Source organism: Rhinolophus sinicus, chromosome 4, assembly GCF_057876585.1.
Source record: "Rhinolophus sinicus isolate RSI-liver-muscle chromosome 4, RSI-T2T, whole genome shotgun sequence".
In the NCBI taxonomy this organism is placed as follows: domain Eukaryota; kingdom Metazoa; phylum Chordata; class Mammalia; order Chiroptera; family Rhinolophidae; genus Rhinolophus; species Rhinolophus sinicus.
Window position 1 is genome coordinate 118,518,551 of NC_142504.1, and position 19,514 is coordinate 118,538,064.

Here is a 19,514-nt window from a genome sequence, read left to right on the forward strand (position 1 = left end):
CCACCTAAGCAAGTCACCAAAGCAGGGTAGTTACTAAAAGGTGAAGTTTGGTATTGTATCTACATCACTGCATCATGAAATAAGATCCAACAATTTAACTAAATTAACTTATTCTCCAGATTGAATGATTAGATCAATGAAATATGGAACAATCTACCAATTTAACTTCTGGCTGTGAAACTTGTATTAAAGTTACAAAGGTGGGAATGAAGAGGACCAAAAGTTTTATCTTTGTGCACACTGACTTTAAGCTCCTTGTTAGGGAACAAAAGACTCTAAAACAAAAAAACAAACAAACAAACAAAAAGACTCTAAATCAGCCTTTGACCCCCCCCCCCTTCCTGTCTAAGCGATTCAGATGGAAAGACCTGGTTTAGGGAGGGACCCTTGGCATAAACTCTTTAGCATAAGGCGGGAAGACGCCCAGTGGAGCCTGCTGACCACCCTTCCCCCATGTCCCATTATGTTCTGGGTTGACTACCAACAATTTACCTCCTGAGAGTGTGCCACTCTCCCTAAATTACCTGCCAAGCACCCAATCTGACCTCACTGCCTTTGGAATTTTTAGACGTATGTGAATTCCCCATGCGCATGTGTTAAAATTCTATTTTATCTTAATCTGATTGTATTAATTTTATGATTAGCTCAGGTAGAAAAACTTATTACCATAGGCAGAGAGCACAGGGCCACAGGGAGAGGGGGGAGGAAAGGAAGGAAGATGTGAGATGAAACAAAGAAAACAAATGCAAGGCAATCATTCGTAAGAGAAAGTGCAGCTACAGCTAATTGTGATGGATTATAACACTATCAGAATTCCAGGCAGGGAAAAATTCCTAAGAAATGCTACAGCTACAGCTAATTGTAATTGGCTATGACAGTATTAGCATTACAGGCGGGAAAATTCTCCACCCCTTTCACAGTTCCTATAAGGGAATCCCTTCTCCGAGTGGGAAGGAAGCATCAACAAAGACAGGCCCTGGGAACGCCCTAGAAACGCCCACAGATCACCTGCGACTCCACCCTTGAATATTTCCCGCCCTCATTCAGATATAATCCTAACTTTTCTTTGTCCCAGTGCAGTCACTCTCCTCGTGGTCTTGTGCACTCCTGCATATTGGGAATATATTTTCTTCCTTTTATTAAATCCTTGGCCTGCTCGCCTCTGCTCATGATGCATTGTTCCTACGTCCTGGATGCCTTCCTGTGGTGATAGATACAAGGACCTGATCTCCTCTAACACACAAGATGAGAGCAAAAGAATTTTGTTAAAGCCCCACAGTATTGGGGAGCCTGGGAGGAGAATTACTGGCTGGATTACAGCGCCTGGAAACTCTGCAGCTGGGAGCTCATGGACATGTCATCTGCAGGCAGAGGTAAGCGGTGTTTTTGTTCACCCTGTCATGTTTCCTGGTCTCTTTCTGTGGGGTTGGGGAGAATTTAGAAGTGCTGCGTGTCCGTTTTCTCTTTTCTACATGTAGATTGGCAAGAAAAAATGTTTGTGAAGCTGGCTTCTTGGGAGTAGCGACTCAGGTTTTCTTTATTGATCCTTTCCTCTCAGAAGTGGTAATTTTTTTCTGTGTCTGTGTCTTGTGCCGTTTGTAATCGAAAGAAAATACCAAGGGGAGAGGGTGGTGGTAGATGAGGGTAAAGGGGATCAAATATATGGTGATGGAAGGAGAACTGACTCTGGGTGGTGAACACACAATGTGATTTATAAATGATGTAATACAGAATTGTACACCTGAAACCTATGTAACTGTACTGAAAATTGTCACTCCTATAAACTCTAATAAAAAAAAAAAAGAAAGAAAATACCAAGGGACAGAAAGCCTTTGGCTTCCTTGGTTAAGCTAGTAAAAGGGCTTTTTGGTTTTAGGAGCTATTAAAATCCTATCATCAGTGGTCATACCACAGTTGCTTTGAATTGGAAAAACTTCAAATTTTGAAACTGCGTTGGAGAATTTTCATGGCAAACAGCTGTTTTATTGGAACCTAGAGGAAGACCACATGTTTAATACAAACGAATTCAAGGAGATTTAACTTTTGAATAAGTTCTTCAGCTTGTTGGGTCTTAAAAATGCTAATGTCAACATCAGGTTTAAAAAAAGCAGAAGGGAAAATCAAGAGATGTGCAAATTTTTAAAAACTGTATTTCGATCTAATATTACGAGAATTGGTATGTTGGAACAAGTTTTAAGGAATGTAATAACTGATCAGGAAGTTGACCAAAATTGAGGCGGCTTTTTCAGTCTGATACAAATTAGAGTCTCAGCATCTCCCCCAGGTCCTCTGCCGAGCAGATCAGAAATGTAAACACAGCCCACAACTGTCTGAGGCCAGAGAGCCGAGACGAGGAAAATAAATTGCAAAAGGGGCATTTTTAACAATACAAGCCTCCCTCTTCCAGCCTGACTCCCCTTTTCCTGCCTCCTTAAAGACTGTGAAGCACAAATAAAACCCTGAGCACAATCCCCTCAGCAGTAGACAGGAAGACTCCATGCATGAGCCTCACCAAATGTACCTGCCACGTGTGTTCAGCTTTTCCTGAATTACCTGTAAATCTCCCATTTTTACATCTGAAATCTAAGAGTCCACTCCCACCCTTGTCGAAATGTCATATTTACCTGATTTCTCCTCGCTGTATTTGGAAATTTCATGGTGATGTGAATTCTAGGTGCGCATGTATCATAATTCCTGGTCTCTGTCTGTGGGGTTGGGTAGAAGTTAGAAGGGGTGCGAGGCTTTTGTCTCTTTTCTGAATTTAGATCGTCAGAAAAAAATATTTCTGCAGCTAACTTCTTGCACCTAGAGACTCTATATTCTTTCCTCCCAGAGGTGTTCGTTTTTTCTTGTATCTGTGTCTTGCATGTTGTTTATCCTAAGAAGTCACTACCACGGGGACGGAACACAGGCACAGGCTCCCGTAAGCCTGTCGTTGGAGCCGGCCCCACAGGCTGGGGAGTTAAGCGGTTCTGTCCAGACTGGCGTCCCCACCATCGGCCAGGTGCACTTATTCCATTGTGCCTAATAGCCAGTGGGATAAGGTGGGGTTCCATATGCGCCTCTGCCTGGCTGTGCCAGCTCCCAGGGGAGTGTGTCCTGAGGGGCCTTTGCCCATAAGGGGCATCTGTCCCCCCTGCCTTTCTCACCCGTTAGAGCTGGACAGATCCTAGTCTAGTAGCACCTCCCGGAAACCACGATTTAGTGGGTTGGGGCTGGAGGTGCCTCCCATTTTGTGGGAGACCGGAGACACCCTGTCCACACCTCCATCCTGACCTCCTGGGTGACGAAGGTCTGTACTTTCTCTGACTGTCTTTGGGGGTGACCCTTTGGCTCTGGGAGGGCTGCTTCCTCTGCACTCTGTGTGGAGGGGCCTCTGGCTTCCTGGCCTGAGCTGTAAGGAGGCTGATTGGTGTCACTATTTAGTGCTCACTGTCCACGGACAGACGATGGATCCTGGAATGGGAAAATCTTCTACATTTAAATTGTGTTACAGAGCTCTTGTGAACCATCTTGTGCATTCTCTAAAGTTATTACTAATTCTGTTAATTTGTGATCCCTGTGTGAAACCAGTTTGTGTGTGGTAAGATGTTTTGTATCTGTGGATGGTGTTACTAGTGTAATATTTGATCGGTTTGAAGAAATTAAATGCTTACATAAATTAAGAAATAAAATAGAAACTAACCCAAATGCTTTTCAGAATCAGATGATGTGGTGAAATATTTGATATTAAAGCTGGTTTTAGTTTGTGTTTATCACATAGTTATATCTGTGAAAGTCATTAGCATAAAAAATATATATTTTAACTGGGTTTCTAAAAATAAGTTTGTTATCTGTGTTACAAAATGTGTCCAGAAAATAGCTTCGGTAATAACTGCTTTTGACATCTTTAATTTTTAACTAGTATGTAAGATAGATACAATGGAAATAAAAGATATTTATGTAAACTTTTCAGCTATAATTATATTGTACATAAGCTTTGAAAAGGTTTTCTACGTGTATTTGGTAATTTGAAACTTAACAGTTTTGTTATCTAAATTAATGATGGATATGTATTTAATGTCTATATTACTTCCATAATAGGAGAAAATAATGAAACACTGATTACTGAAGATAGATTTATCAACTTTTTGGGTATTTATTGTAGAGGAACTAAATACATTGGTGTATTAGTAAACATGCCATGTGGTACATTAAAAGTCTTTGTGTGTGCTATGGGGATATGTTTCTAGAAATTATTAATATGTTCATAATTATATTAATCTAAAGAATCCTGGAGTAGCTGCACAATTATTTACTTAATTTTCACTGCTGATTAAGATGGACATTGGATTGTTTAGGCCTCTGCTGTTGTGAACAGTGCTGCCGTGGATTCATGTATCAGTGTTTGTTTGAACATCTGTTTTCAATTTTGGGGGGTCTACTTCTCGAAGTGGACTTGTACCACATGGCAATTTTTTTATGGGTTAGAAATTCCCAACTATAGTGCACTCAGGCCACCATTTTACATGTTCAGAAGGAATATTTAAGGGTTCTAATTTCTCCACATTGTTGCTGCCATTTGTTTTATTTTTCTCAATTATAGCCATTCTGTTTCACGTGGAGGGGTTTCACATTGTGGTTTTAATTTGTATTTTCAGCATGACTAATGATCTTTAACATTTTAGTGCCTGTTGACCGTTTGTGTGTCTACTATGGAGAAAGAGCTATTCGGGTCATTTAAAAATTAAATTCCTATTTCCCCAAGTTGCTCACACACTGAAGTGCCGCAAACTTAGAAGAGCATGAACCGGCACAGGAGCCCCTGTGACATTGGGAGGGTGACTCCTCAGCATCGTCACCATTCCCTTTTCTACCAATCATGTGTTGAAAAGACTTATTTAGTCATTCAGACATTAAGTAATTTGGGTAAACCTATAGACACAATTCTGCTAAGTGTTCTGCAATAAAAGCTTGTTTGTAGACCTCTCCCCATTTCCCAAAGCCCTTTCTGTATGTACTACTCTATTTGATTTTTGATTACGGATTCAATCTCCTTATTTGTTACAGGTCTATTCAGATTTTCTATTTGTTTGAGATTTAGTCTTGGTAGGTGTTGTGTTCCTTGACATTTAACCAAGACCGTTACTACATTTTTAAGAAATTTCACATACATCAAGATTATTTCCCACTGCATAAATATTCTGTGTACACGTGATTGTAAATGGTTGCGTATATGCCATCTCACGTATATGTCGTATTTATAGACTTCCTCCCGTTAAATCTAGGTTGACTTCAACTATTTCTCTGCAATGAATATTCTAACACTGTCCACACATTTAATATCAGTTCCTCAGAGTATACTCCTAGCTGTAGAGTTTCTGCATAACTGGATCTGTAAGCATTTTTTCCTGCTCTGACCACGTTTTTCTGAGATGATGCCTGGAAGGAGATTAGACTCAAAGTTTAAGTTACCAGTTGAGCAATAAGAATAATGTATGCAGACAATTTTCTCAGTATCTTTCTATGCCAATTCCACTATCCAGTAAACTATCTGCTCAATAGATGGAAAAATATGAGTATAAATATTAGTCTTGTCTAATAGCAATAAACCTCAAGTACAACTTTATTTAAAGAAGTTTTACCATTATTTTTAATATGTTCACTCATGTGAGTTTTAAGTGTCATCATCAGAACAATGAATGACACCAATTCCAGAGGCCTAATGCTGGAGTTCCCTCTCTCAGAACTCCTGCAGTCTCACATGAAGAAGTGACAATTAGAAAAGGAGCCACTCTGGGCTAAGTAACATAAAAGATTTTTTCCCCCCGTGACTGACAAGAGAGTAGGCTGGTGATCAGAGGAGAGGTTGGACTTTGGGCCCAACCAGGCCCCCCCACCCCAGTAGTATGTTTTCATGGGAAATAATCAGGTCAATCCAGGAGCTTGTTCTCTCTCATATGTAACATATATGAGCTCCCACGAGTTCCAATGAGACTACTGGCTATTCTGGTTGTCAGAAGGCCTGGATTCTAGTCCTTCTCTCCCTGAGTATGGGATTTAATTCACAGAGACTAAGGTCTCAAGACTCATGTGGCACAACTCTGCTGCTGGTCTGTGGTCATCAGTGTTTGGTGGTGGCTTTTGTGTGTGCCAAACCTTGGTTGAGTTCATTCAGCTGCTACATGTGCAGACTCAGCACCAGCCCCTCTGGGCCCACTGGCACCCAAGATGCTTTTCTGGAAGCAAAATCTGACCCAGACCTAAGACAGCCTCCTGCTGCCCTCCCCTCCCTCCAGCTGCTGTGCTGCGTTCACAGGAGTAGCACTGAGCCCCAACTTTGAGAGGTCAGCATGTCTGGGACTTGGCCTTACTTGGCACAAGTCATATGTGCGGCTTTTGGAAATATTGTAAGTTTGGAAATACCTCCCCTTACACTGTTAACATTCCTGGGCTGATCCACCGCCTTGTGAGCCCCTGGTTTTCCAGTTGCTTTGGTTACAGTAAAAGCAGCAGTCATTCTGGGCTTCAGATCAGGCCTTTTCCTAATCCACCGAACCTTACTTCCATCATGAGCTGTGCTTTCTGGGTGATACAAAAACATGAGACACTTAGATAAATGTAACGAAATGAGGATGGTCTGTACAGTGAGAAGTATAAAATGTCTCCCTTATAACTCATAAGTTATGTAGTAAGACAAACCAAAAAAAACAAAACAAACAAACAAAAAAAACCACAATAAAAATATGTTACCAGATGCTTCACTTAAAAGAATACATAGGACTGACTGTCCATTAAACCCATGTAAAGAGGCTCAGCATTCATTAGTCACTACGGAAATGCAAATGAAAAGCCAAGGAGCTAGCACTTCACAGTCAGTAACAGAACTAAGATAAAAAGTGTAATAATTGATGAGTACTGGAGCGAACCTCATCCGTGGCTGACGGGATTATGAAATAGTGCAGCCTGTATGGAAAACAGTTTGGCATGTCTTTAAAATGCTAAACGTACAGTTATATGATTCATCAAGTCCATTTATCAAATTGAAACCCTATGTCCATGTAAAGAACAGATGTCACGTATAATAATTCACAACACGTGACTGGATAAACAAATCGGGGTATAGCCATATAATGGAATTCTACTCGGCAATAAAATGTGACAAACTAATGATCACTCAACTGCATGGTTAAATGTGAAAAGCATTCTAAGTAGAAGTGAGACACAAGAGTACACACTCTGTGACTCCCGGATATGCCACTCTAAAACAGATAATGTCTAATGACAACAGATAAGTCCCTGGTTGTCTGCGGCTGGGGGTGGGAGAGCAACGGACTGCAAACAGGACCACCATGGAGCCGCTGGGAGCGATCTGTCTGTTGATGGTGGTGGTTCCGTGACTATTCATTTGCTAACACTTTAAATGGACCCAGTTTGCTCTCTGTAAATTGTACCCTCAGTAAAGCCGATTATAAGAAATACTCAGAAAAACAGGGATTTTGGGGAAACAAATCTTCAGCTCCAAGTGAATGCTCATAACAAGTTGTACTTACCATTGCTTATTTTAAAAACTACAGACACCTGACTATGAGGTACCCCGTCTGCTGATCCCTTTACAGCGTTATTTCTATCTATAACCGTACGAGGAACATAATATTCTCCCCCCTCTAGTTAAGGGAACTAGAGTTTGGAATTTTTAAGTAATTTGCCCAAATTCACATAGCTAGTAATGGCGAAGCTTCAATTGAAAAATAACTGGGTAGTGTGTGGCTGGTCTCAATACTATAATGCCTGGCACATGGCATAGCATCTTATAAAATCGGCTATTCTAACTGAAAAAGTAAATATGCCCTACCATCGTTACTCTCTTGGGAGAATAATAATTCTCTCTGAAAAATCACTCAGAACTCCCTCGATTACTGTCCCGTCTCCCTCCGTCATTGTGTTGATGATCTAATAACTTAAAATGAAACGGCTACTAAGTTGAAGTTAGAATTTGAAGGGAAGAAAGTAATTATGTTTCAAACATCATGTGGCACGTGAGTTACACGCACCACACCATCTCTTTTAAATTTCACGGTAAAGCTGTTCATATGTATTAACGTCCACTTCATAAGCTCAAAGTGACCTGTGCCAGGTTGCACAATAAGAAATAGAGGGGCCAGGGTTCACACCCAGATCACTTTGGCTCCATAATCCAGAGGCTGCACTATTTTATGAAACTCCTTGCTGCCTCCACATCTGGCTAAGGATCTTGGCAATTTACTAAGAGGAATGGGAAAGCCCTGACGAATTAAAAAACCCCAGCATCACAGTGTCCAAAGCTATAGGCACATGGGGGGTCAATGTATCTTAACATTCATCCCTTCATTAAGCATACATGGATGAAACCCATGGCACTGGCTTTCCTGTTACATGGCAGGAAATGAAAGAAATTGATTTAGTTAACTTTGTCCTTAGCCCAGTTCCAAACTAACTATGTTGCTAGTGTCTCAGCAGTTGTACAGGAATCAAGTAAAATCAAAGTAATGGTGTATAAAAACAGGTATTGGTTGCAGTTGGCAAGTTACTCCAAGAATGAGATGAATTTAAGAGATGGATGGCAAGGGAATAGAGATTCCACAGATTTTGGGCTTCAAACAGTTTGAAAGACCAACCGCTTTTGGTTACGTCCATCAGCAATTACAGTTTAGATAATTTTAGTGGCAAAGTTCCCTCAATCACACAGCCCTATGGAAAAAGATTAGATCTAGTGTGTATCACCTTATAAATAAATGAATTCTAGCCTGACTGTCTGTTAAGCATTGAATTGTGTCATCCCAAAACTCATGCTTTGAAGTTATATCCCCCAGGACCAGAATGCGGCCTTTTTTGGAGAAAGCGTCTTTACATAAGTCATGAAGTTAAAGTGAGGTCATTAGATCACCAGTCCGATACCTCTGTTGTCCTTATTTTTTTTTAAAAAAGGGGAAATGTGGACACAGACACACATAGAGTAAAGATGATGTGAAGACACAGATAGAAGACAGGTCTACAAGTGAAGGAGACAGGCCTATAACACATCCTTCGCTCACAGCCCTCAGAAGGAACCAATGCTACCAACACCCTGATTATGGGCATATAGTCTCCAGAACTGTGACAGAATACATTTTTTTTTAAGCCCACACTATGTGGTACTTGTTACAGGAGGCCTAGGAAACTAAGGCACTGCTTTATTTAAAATTGCAGCTACACCACTGGCACTGCCAATCCCCTCTAGTTGGTTTTTTCCATAGTACTTGTTACCTTTAAAAAAATCAATATTTACATCATTTATTATGTGTTCCCCTGCCTCGATGAATTTATCACAAGGAACATTAGTTACTGATGTATCTTCTGTGCCTAATAATCGTGGCAGGCTCATACCTGGCATTCGAGAAATATTTCTCAAGTGTTGAATGAATCAATGAAGAAATCAACCTTCATCCAGTGAATCACAAATGGGGAGGTGTCATACATTTATCACTAACCAATAAGTAAAGACATAGTCATCTTTTAGCAAAGAGGAAGGGGAGAGGCTAGTCTTTGGATAATGAAGACACCGCGCTTGGCACATGGAAACACATCCTAACAGACAAACCACAATATACATAAAGGGTGGTATATGTGGAAGTGGGTAATCAGAGTTTAACATGTGCATGCAAGACCAAAGGAATGAAAATAACGGAGACCACTTTGAAGAACAATAAAAACTGTTTTGACCTACTACTTGTCACGGCTCACCGTAATGCTGTAAGAACGAGACAGTGATGTATTGGCTTAGCGTAATTCACCAGGACTTGGCAAACAATAGATCATAGTCCACATCTGTCCTGCTGTCTACTATATTTTCCCCCAATGTGTTATTATGAAAAATTTCACCCAGACAGAAAAGTTGAAAGAATTTTACAGTTATCACTGATAATCCAAAATTTAAGACATTTGTTGGATTTGCACAGATTATTTGCATTATTTCCCTTGATTTGCAAAAACTATAGTCAGTAAAACTATTGCCACTCATGCATCAAGCAAATGGTACTAGAGTTGATTAATCAGTAGCTATGTTATTATTCTTCATGACCACATTCAAAGTTTTAAGAAATGTGACATTTCACTTCAGAATGTCCTTAATGGAGCGTTAAAAAATAATTTTATAAGATCTCAACTTTTGATTACCTGTCTTATAATATCTATGTAACAAATATTCTACAATTTGTATTTAAATTGTCCCCAGAAAGAGCACTTGTGTGATCATAAGATTTGGAAGCTCAACTTTGCATGAAGGAAAATTCATGCAAAATAAATAACAGCGTTTCTTGGCAATATAAAACTGAGCTTCAAATGAAAAACAGAATTTTGGAAAAGTTGTATCTGCCACTGTGAATGTCACAGCTTCCAAGTACTTAAGACTGATGATAGTGATGAATATGATTATTGATGTAAAATGAAATGTGTTCACGTTTGTGAGATCTGCATAGGTCATCGAACCCATAGTTTTTTGAAATAACCAGTGCATGATGTTACAAAATCATGCACGAAACTACGATTTAATGTGCACGTTAGACCAATGGATTGTAATATAATACAGCAAAAAAAGTTTGCCTGTGTAAAAAAAAATACAGACCCTCGCCCAAGACTGGAATGGGGAGGGCATGTTGGGGGAGCTCTCACTGCTACAAGGATGACAAAGTCCTACAGGAAGAGCCCCTTGGTTATCACAGCTCTCCAAACTCCTAGAAAAGAATCTCTGCTTTTCTGCTGGGGACTGGCAGCACGGCTGTCCATGGCTGCATGTCCTGGGTGGGAATTCTCCCTTTTCCCCCAAATAAACCTTTTTTTTGGTTGTCGAAGGAATATCTAGTTGACTTTTTGTTTAAGGTCAACATCTGTATGATCTCAGACTGTACATTGCTAGTAAATGATCCCTTGTTCAGTTTTTACTGTCTAAGAGCAATATCCACAGTTACTGGATAAGCATATTAAACTACCTGTCCTTTTTCAACTACATACTTGGGCGTGTCCATATTTCCTTAATGCATTTCCACAAGTACAAGATGTAGATTGAATGCAGAAGATACCATGAGACTCCAGCTAGTTTCTATTAAGCCTGGCATTTAAAAGATTGTCTTCCAGGGCAATGGAAATGTTGTAAATCTTGATGAGATGACTGTTGAAAAACTATCAAATTACTCAAAATCTTTGAGGTTAAAAAATTGCTCTCTTTTTAGGAGAGTTAGTGAAGTATAATATCTATATTCCATTAAATTCATCATTTTAAAGTGTATCATTGTGTCACTTTCAGCATAATCGTTCCCATTTAATTATGGATGATACATTTACAGACCCCCAATGGATGCCTGAAACCTCATATAGTACTGAACCATACCTATATATTCACTTAAAGGAAGAACTTTATGGCTTTTCTTTGGTGTGTCAGAATTGCCAGCATCACTATTGTTGTACTTTGGAGCCATAATTAAGTAAAACGAGGGTCACTGGAACAAAAGCACTGCAGTACCGCTGCAGTCCACCTGATAACCCAGGTGACTAATATGCAGGGAAAATATATAGTGTGTGTACGCTGGAGAAAGGCATGATTTACATCCTGGGTGAAAAAGTACGTAATGTCACAGGATGTCATCATGCTTCTCAAAACACTGTGCATTTTAAAACTTACAATTTATTTAGTGGAATTTTCCATGTAATAATTTTGGACCAAAGTTGACCACGGAAAGTGAGAAAACATGGATCTAGGGGACCCCGGTATTCACACAGTTGTGCAAATCTCACCACTGTGAAATTCCAGAACATTATCATCACTCCAAAATGAAACCCTGTCGCCATTCACAGTGACTCCATTCCTTCCCCTATCCCCTAGGTACCATTACTCTACTTTGTATTTTTAGGAGTGTACTTAATCTGGACATCTATATAAACCCATATAAAGAGAAGCATTCTATCGGTGGCCTTTTCTATCTGGCCGTCATTTAGCGTTCTGTCAAGGTTGTTTTGCGTTGGTCTGAGCTGGTCTGTCACGATGCTATTGCCTATGGACGCCTGGGGTCCTTGTCACTTGTCGTGAGCCGCTTTAGATATTTCCCTGACCTGAAGCAATGTGGCCGGACCCGCCCTTGTTATTACTATGATTGTAAGAATGACCTCATCAACAACTATCAGGAAACTATGAGGGGGCAAAAAAACAAGGTTTATAATTTATAGCCCGTGGAAGGTCTGACTGTCCCTGGCCACACGGTAAGGTCCTGGGTATAGAGGGAGTGCACGTGCAGACCTGCGTTTCTGCCTTTGTAGGGGCAGATGTTGGGAGTACCTTGGGTTTCAGAGATTCACTCTTTATTGGGTCACTCTACCAGGCAGAAATTTAGGTAAACTTGGGCTTTTTTAAAGGGGAAGTTTATGGGTGAGGCAGCCTGGCTCTCTCTGTGACTGTGTACCCGCGCAAGTGTATTTTAGATGGATGGTTTAAAGTTGGTGCCTCAGCAACCAAAAGCTTAATGCCCAACAGTTACATTACAGTAAAACAAAACTGAACTAATTTTCAGGCACTTATACCACAAAAGCTCATCTCTGTAGTTAGGTTATTTATCAGTTTATTTTTTTTATGGCTGAAAATAGACTTGAACACACCCTTCCCCATAGAAAACACCAATGGGCAAAAAACACACTCAAACAGATGTTAAACATTATCACTCGTGTAAATGAAAATTGAAATCACAATACGATACCCCTTTCACACACAGTAGAATGGCTATGGTTTTGAAATCACTGGAAAGTAGTAATTCTAAACAACCATGTCAACACCACACCGAAATAGTGGAAAAGACATCCCAGTGTATTACACAGCACAAGCCCTACGCAGACCCAGTTCTCCAAAAGAGGTGAAGCTAACTGCCCTTGGCGTAAGAGGCACTGTGGGGAGACCGTATTAGCGCCTTGGGTAACGTGGATGATCTGGGCTTTGGAAGACAGCAAGATTTCTAATTCCAGTTTTCCATATCACTATTCCAAAAACCACCTATATTAACCAAAACAGGGTGGTATTGGCATAAAATCAAACACGGAGATCAGTGGAGCAGAATCCAGCCAAATTTGAAGCAGCAGAAACGACACTGGGAATATGGGACAGCTGTATGCAAAACAACAGCACTGAACGCTATTTTACGCCACAAATAAAAACCAACAATTTTCACTACTATGTCTTTTCAGTGCTGGGCCCTCTAGTGGCCAACACTGGCCAACACACCTCCCGCGAACAGCAGAGTTGGCATAGTCTCCTTACCTTTGGCTCTCGTTCGTGCCTCCCGGGGAGACAGAGAGGTAAAGCAGGTACAGAAGGAAATCCCACGTCGTGTCCCAGCCGGAGAGCGTCCAGGATAGATACAGTGAAAAAACCAGTTCCCTCACAGAAGATACCACTGCAGGACACGAAAGGCATCATGGCGTCTGTCACGGCAGAGGCCTCTCTTCTGATTCTCTAGCGGCCCCAGCTCTGGTGTGACCCTCTGCTCTCATGAGATTCCCACGACCATGTTTATTGTGCAAACTGCTGTTCTCCCTTGACTCCAGTGGCCATGTTTCACGCGCGAACCTCTGCTCTTGCGCGATTTTGGCGGCCATATTTTTCACGCGTAAGTGCTGTTGGGAGATACCGGCGGCTGTGTTTGTGGTGAGATTTCGGCAGCCATATTTTAATGCGGAAGTGCTGTCGGGAAATCTCAGCAGCCATATTTATCGCGAGGTTTCGGCGCCATATTTTCCCGCGAAAGTGCTGTCGGGAAATCTCGGCGGCCATTTTTATCGCGAGATTTCGGCGCCATATTGTCCCACGAAAGTACTGTCGGGAAATCTCGGCGGCCATATTTATCGCGAGATTTCGGCGCCATATTTTCCCACGAAAGTATTGTCGGGAAATCTCGGCGGCCATATTTATCGCGAGATTTCGGCGCCATATTTTCCCACGAAAGTACTGTCGGGAAATCTCGGCGGCCATATTTATCGCGAGATTTCGGCGCCATGTTTTCCCGCAAAAGTGCTGTCGGGAAATCTCGGTGGCCATATTTATCGCGAGATTTCGGCGCCATATTTTCCCCGAAAGTGCCGTCGGGAGATCTCGGTGGCCATATTTATCGCGAGATTTCGGCGCCATATTTTCCCGCGAAAGTGCTGTCGGGACATCTCGGCGGCCATATTTATCGCGAGAGTTCGGCGCCATATTTTCAAGCGAAAGTGCTCTTGGGAGATCTCGGCCATATTTATCGTGAGATTTCGGCGCCATATTTTACAAGCGAAAGTGCTCTCGGGAGATTTTGGTGGCCATATTTTTCACACGGAAGTGCTCTTGGGATATTTCAGAGGACAAGTTTCTAGTGTGAAACTCTGCTGTCCCGAGATTCTGACAGCTATGTTTCTGTTGCCTAATTGCTCTCAGGAGACTCTGGCAGCCATGTTTCATTTACCCGTGCCCCTCACATGCAAAAAGAACACAGACGTAAGCTCTGAGAAAGAAGACATCTCCTTAAGTGTCAAGGCCGGCTAACGCCTCAAATTTTTAAAAAGGTAGCCCAGCAGCCATTTTCACACACGGTTTTTACACAAACCACACTTCAGGGAGAGTCTGGCAGGAAACCGCCTGCCTCCCACAGTGCACTGCACATGAACGATGTCTCTCAGGGGCAAAGCAGACAGGACCAGACAACGCCGGAGGTCATGGAGGAACGTAGAGCAGAAGTGTCTAGCCAGAGAGGGAACTCACCTCAGGGTCTCTTCTACTTAAGGCTCCGATGATCCATAATTGAGCTGTAACACTACTGAGCCGCTCCACAGCTATGCTATTCTCACAGCAATGCTGTATCACAATAGAGCTATTTGCACTGAATACAATTTCCATCTTCACCACAACCCCAATTTGGGGATTCCTTTTGACATTGAATCATGGTAAACGATCATAGTTTGACAGACACCTGCTGCCAATGCTAGATTCGGGACACACATCCTGTGTTCCCGAATCTGTACTGGGTACCTAACCATTTTTCCAACGCTGGACAACAGACCCCGGGACATCGATCGGATGTCGCAGAGTAGAACCGGACCCCAATTTGAGCCAGTCTCAAAGCCAGAACACAAGCTAGACACCACGGATGCTGGACACCAACCGCCAGAGCCTCACATGTGATGCCGGACCATGGATACTAGGTCGCAGACGTCAAACCTTGGAGCCAGAGCTGTACATATCCCACACACATGGGCCCAGACTTGAAGCTGGACCCAACCAGTCTGGAACCCCGGATATCAGATGCAGAGCCCGACTAGGGACCGAACCCTGAAATCTGAGCACAGAAAGAATCTAGTGCTATAGAAAGTTTTCCATAACTTTGTAATAACTGCATAGTAATCTATTTGAAACAACCACATCAATACTATGCCAGAAAAGCAGAACACATCCAAGTCTGTCAGAGGGGATAAGACCTATGCAGACCCAACTCTCCCAAAGAGGTGAAGCTAATTAGAGGCACTGTTGGGAGACTGTATCAGTAGGCACTGTGCCTCGGGTGACGTGGGTGACCTGGGATACGGTAGACATAATCAGATTTTTATTTCCAGTGTTCCAGATCACTAGACCACGAAGTATAGTAGCAAAAACAGCGTGGCATTGGCATAAAACCAAAGACAGATCATAGAGCATAAAGGAGCCCATGACTGAACTCACATAAACGGCACTATTAACACTGGACAGCCACATGCAAAAAAATCAGCACTGAATACTTACTGATACCACAAAAAAAACGATGATTTTTCACACCAATTCCTTTCTATGCCTCGTTTTCAGATAACAGATAAGCTTTTCCCCACCTCTCAGCAGACTATACACACAGGAAGATTCTCCTTACCTTTTTCTTCTTTTCCACAGTTCCTGAAGAGATACTGAAGTAAAGCAGGTACAAAAGCACGTTCCACCTCGTCTTCGAAGACATAGTACCTGCAGGGTAGATAAAGAGGTTTACCAAGTTCCCTCCAAACAGGTTTGGATATTCTCTGAGCTAAGAGGTAAAACTGACGTCTGCTTTGTTAAATACAAAGAGAATTTTTTATTAGCTTCACGCGTTTAGAGAATGGTACAAACTGCAGACTACTGAACCTAAAACATTATAATGCAGATGCCCCTTTTTCTACCTTTTGACTTAAAGCTGCAGATGATCCACCTTTTATGTTAAAAATGTGACTATGATATATTATGAAAAACTTTTCACTTATTGAAGGGCACATCAGTTATCCCAGTAAGGTCAAAGCCCCATTGAATTGCCCAGACTGTAATTGCACGACAGTTACCAAGAAAAATAGTAGAAGCACCCATTCTATGCATAGATATTGATGTCTAAAGTTCATCATTTTTGAAGACAAAGTAGAATAACCAATGCTTCCTACCCCCTGCATTTGGTTCACTGTTTTTACAGGAGCATCACAGAAAGATCACAGACCATTCAATAGCCTACATGAAGCCGGTCACGATTTGCCCTTGTGTAATTTAACTGTATCATTTTCTGTAACACATTTACTATCCTGGAGGGGTGAGGCCCTATGAATGTATGTGGGGCCTGGAACTTCCAATCTCCCATCACTTTTCCCGTTTCACACATCTCTGCAAATTGCTAACTCCAAATATGTACACTTTCACATTAAGTACATTCTTTAGATGACAGGCATCACTGTAGTATTTATATGAGCATCACCACGAACGCGTGAATGATGCCTTGTGCTAGGACATCTCCAGGTGATAGATTTTCTGCACCATTATAGTTTTCTGTGGTCACGGTGATATGTCCAGTCTCCCTGACAGAAATATCACGATGTGATGCATTTCTAGAGACATAGAATGCAACCGAATGAAGACCTCAAAAATCAATGCATCCACCTTCAGTCATTTGTCATAGGAGGAAACCATTCATTTAGGTAAAGAGTCTTTTCAAAAAAATGGTGATGGGCAATGGAGTATCCCCAGGTGTAGGAATCAAATCGTGCCCTTAACTTACACCCTAAAATACTGACTTGAGATAGATCAAAGTCTTACATGTATGAGATTAGATTAAGAAAGCTAAAAGAAAACATCGTGATGAATGTCTGACGTAGGAGTTGACCATGGTTTCTTTAATCTGACACCAAAGCAGAAGTAATGAAACAAAAGATGGAAAAATTATATTTCCTCAATATTAAAAACTTGTGTACCAAGAGAAGCTATGCAGCTGCATTATTTGAGTGCAGACATAGTACCTGTAATGCTATTCAAAGTTTTCACGTTTGAAATTAACGGAAAGTAAATTACAATTCTACACAACAATGTCAAAACCAGACCATGAAAGCAGAAAGACATGCATTTCATAGAGTCCAAGCCCTATGCATATCCAAGTTCACTCAAGGAGATGAAGCTGTTCACCCCTGTTGCAATCACCGTGTTATTAAAAGTCAATGTGTGAAGACTCCATCAGCAGTCGGGCCTCAGGTGACGTGAGTAACTAGAAATGTGTCAGCAGACACAGCAGGAGTTTCAATGGACTCATCCAGGTAACTCGAGAAAAGACAAAAAATCATAAGCAAAACAGTGGAATCGACATAAACCACATACATCAAGGAAGCAAAATGGAGCTTAAAATGAAACCTACACGAATGGCAGTGAAAACAGTAAACAGCCGCTCGTAGAACAATGACACTAAACCCCGTCTCGCTTCACATAACAAACACCAGCCCTGGTTCCACACCCAGCCCGGCCTCCGCTCTGTCCGCTGGGACTCGACACCCCCTTCAGCGACTCGGCAGCACAGGAAGCTCCTCCTTACCTTCTCTTCCCTCGTCCAGTGTTTCTCTGGGAAATACCGAGAGAAGCAGGTACAGAAGGCAGTCGATGCCGTCCCCAGAGCAGCAGTGTCTCCACGGCAAACACCGAGCTAAGCAAAGCTCTCTAAACAAACCTCACCTCCGGTCGCGGGTAAACATCCTGGCGTCTCTCGCTCTCCTGGATCTCGCGTGAATATGGTCCGTGGCTCTCACGCAGGGCTCGATCTCGGATCTCGCGAGATTAAAGTTAGGGATAGGGTGAAAGTTTACGGTTTATGTTTAAGCTTAGGGTTAGTGTTAAAGTTTACAGTTCAGGGGTAGGTTTAGATGTTGGGTTTAGGGTTAGGGTTTGTGGTTTTTTTTTTTTTGAGTGTTTTTTTTTTTAAATTTATTGGGGGTGAAAATTAGTAAAATTAGATAGATTTCAGGTGTACAATTCTGTATTACATCATCTGTAAATCCCACTGTGTGTTCACCACCCAGGGTCAGTTCTCCTTCCATCACCATATATTTGATCCCCCTTACCGTCATCTACAACCCCCCCGGCCCCCTTACCCTCTGGTAAACACTAAAGTATTGTCTGTGTCTGAGTTTTTGTTTCTCATTTTTTTTCTTGTGCTATCAGCATTTGGATTTGGTTTCAGGGTTTGGGGTTTGGTTGGGGATGCTTTTTGGGTATGAGGTTTATGGTATAGGGGTTCAGGGTTCGGGCTAGGGGTGTGGGTTTTGGGGTTTGGTGTTCCATTTTGCGGTTTAATTTTGGGGTTTGTGTTTGTGTCCTATTTTGGGGTACATGTCTTTGGGGTTCGTGGTACAGGTTTTGGGGTTCATGGTTCTTGGATCATATTTAGAGGTTTCGGTTTGGTTTCGGTGATCTTGTTCTGATTTGAGTTTCTGGGTACATGATTTTGGGGTTCACGGGTTCAGGGTTAGGGTATAGAGGTTTCGGTTTCATGCTCTGTTTAGGGATTGTGTTTTGGCTCTTGTTTTGGGGTAACGGTTTTTCTGGGTTCAGGGTTTGGGTCTCGGGGTTCAGAGGTTCGTGGTTGAGGTTTACGGCTTTGTGTTTGGGGTTAGGGATTTGGTTTGGTTCTTGTCTCTTGTTCTGGTTTGAGTTTCTGGGTACAAGATTTTGGGGTTCAGTGTTCAGGGTTCGGGTATCGTGTTTATGGTTTTGGGAATCGGTTTCAGGGTTCATTTTTGTTGTTTGTGTTTGTGTTCGATTTTTGGGTACTGATTTTCGAGTTTCAGGGGTTCCGGATTCAGTTTTGGTGTTTGGCCTTTAGGTTTGGGTTCAGGGTTCACATTTGGATTCAGGTTTTGGAGTACAGAGTTTAGGGGCTTGGGGTTAGGGGTTTGGGTTTCGGGATTGTGTTTAAGTTTCTGGATTTCAGGTTTTTTTTGGGTTCAAAGTTCATATGAAAGGGGTTATGATTGAAGGGTTCTGGGTTTGGGTTAGAAGTTTTGGTTTTTGGGTTATGGTTTGGTTTAAGGTTTGTTTTGGGGTATGGAATTTAACTTTAAGTTCAGGTTTCAGGTTTCTATTTAAATTTCTGGGTAAAGGTTCATGTGCTTAAGGTAGGGATTTGGGTTTATGGGTTCGACTTCAGGGTACACGGTTCAGAGTATCAGTGTTAGTTGTTCATGGTTTCAGGGAATTTGTATTCATGGGT

At 41.8% G+C, this 19,514-nt stretch overlaps 1 long non-coding RNA gene across 1 annotated transcript in view; it reads right to left on the reverse strand.

Annotated features, from left to right (window-relative positions):
- LOC148758446 (uncharacterized) overlaps nucleotides 1-18,116 on the reverse strand; it is a 26,225-nt gene extending 8,109 nt beyond the window's left edge. The window contains exons 1-2 of the long non-coding RNA XR_016021221.1: nucleotides 17,844-18,116; nucleotides 15,903-15,991 (exon numbers count right to left, since the gene is read on the reverse strand). This is a non-coding gene — a long non-coding RNA (uncharacterized LOC148758446). The remainder of the gene's footprint in view (nucleotides 1-15,902; nucleotides 15,992-17,843) is intronic.
- Between the last annotated feature and the right edge of the window lie 1,398 nt (nucleotides 18,117-19,514).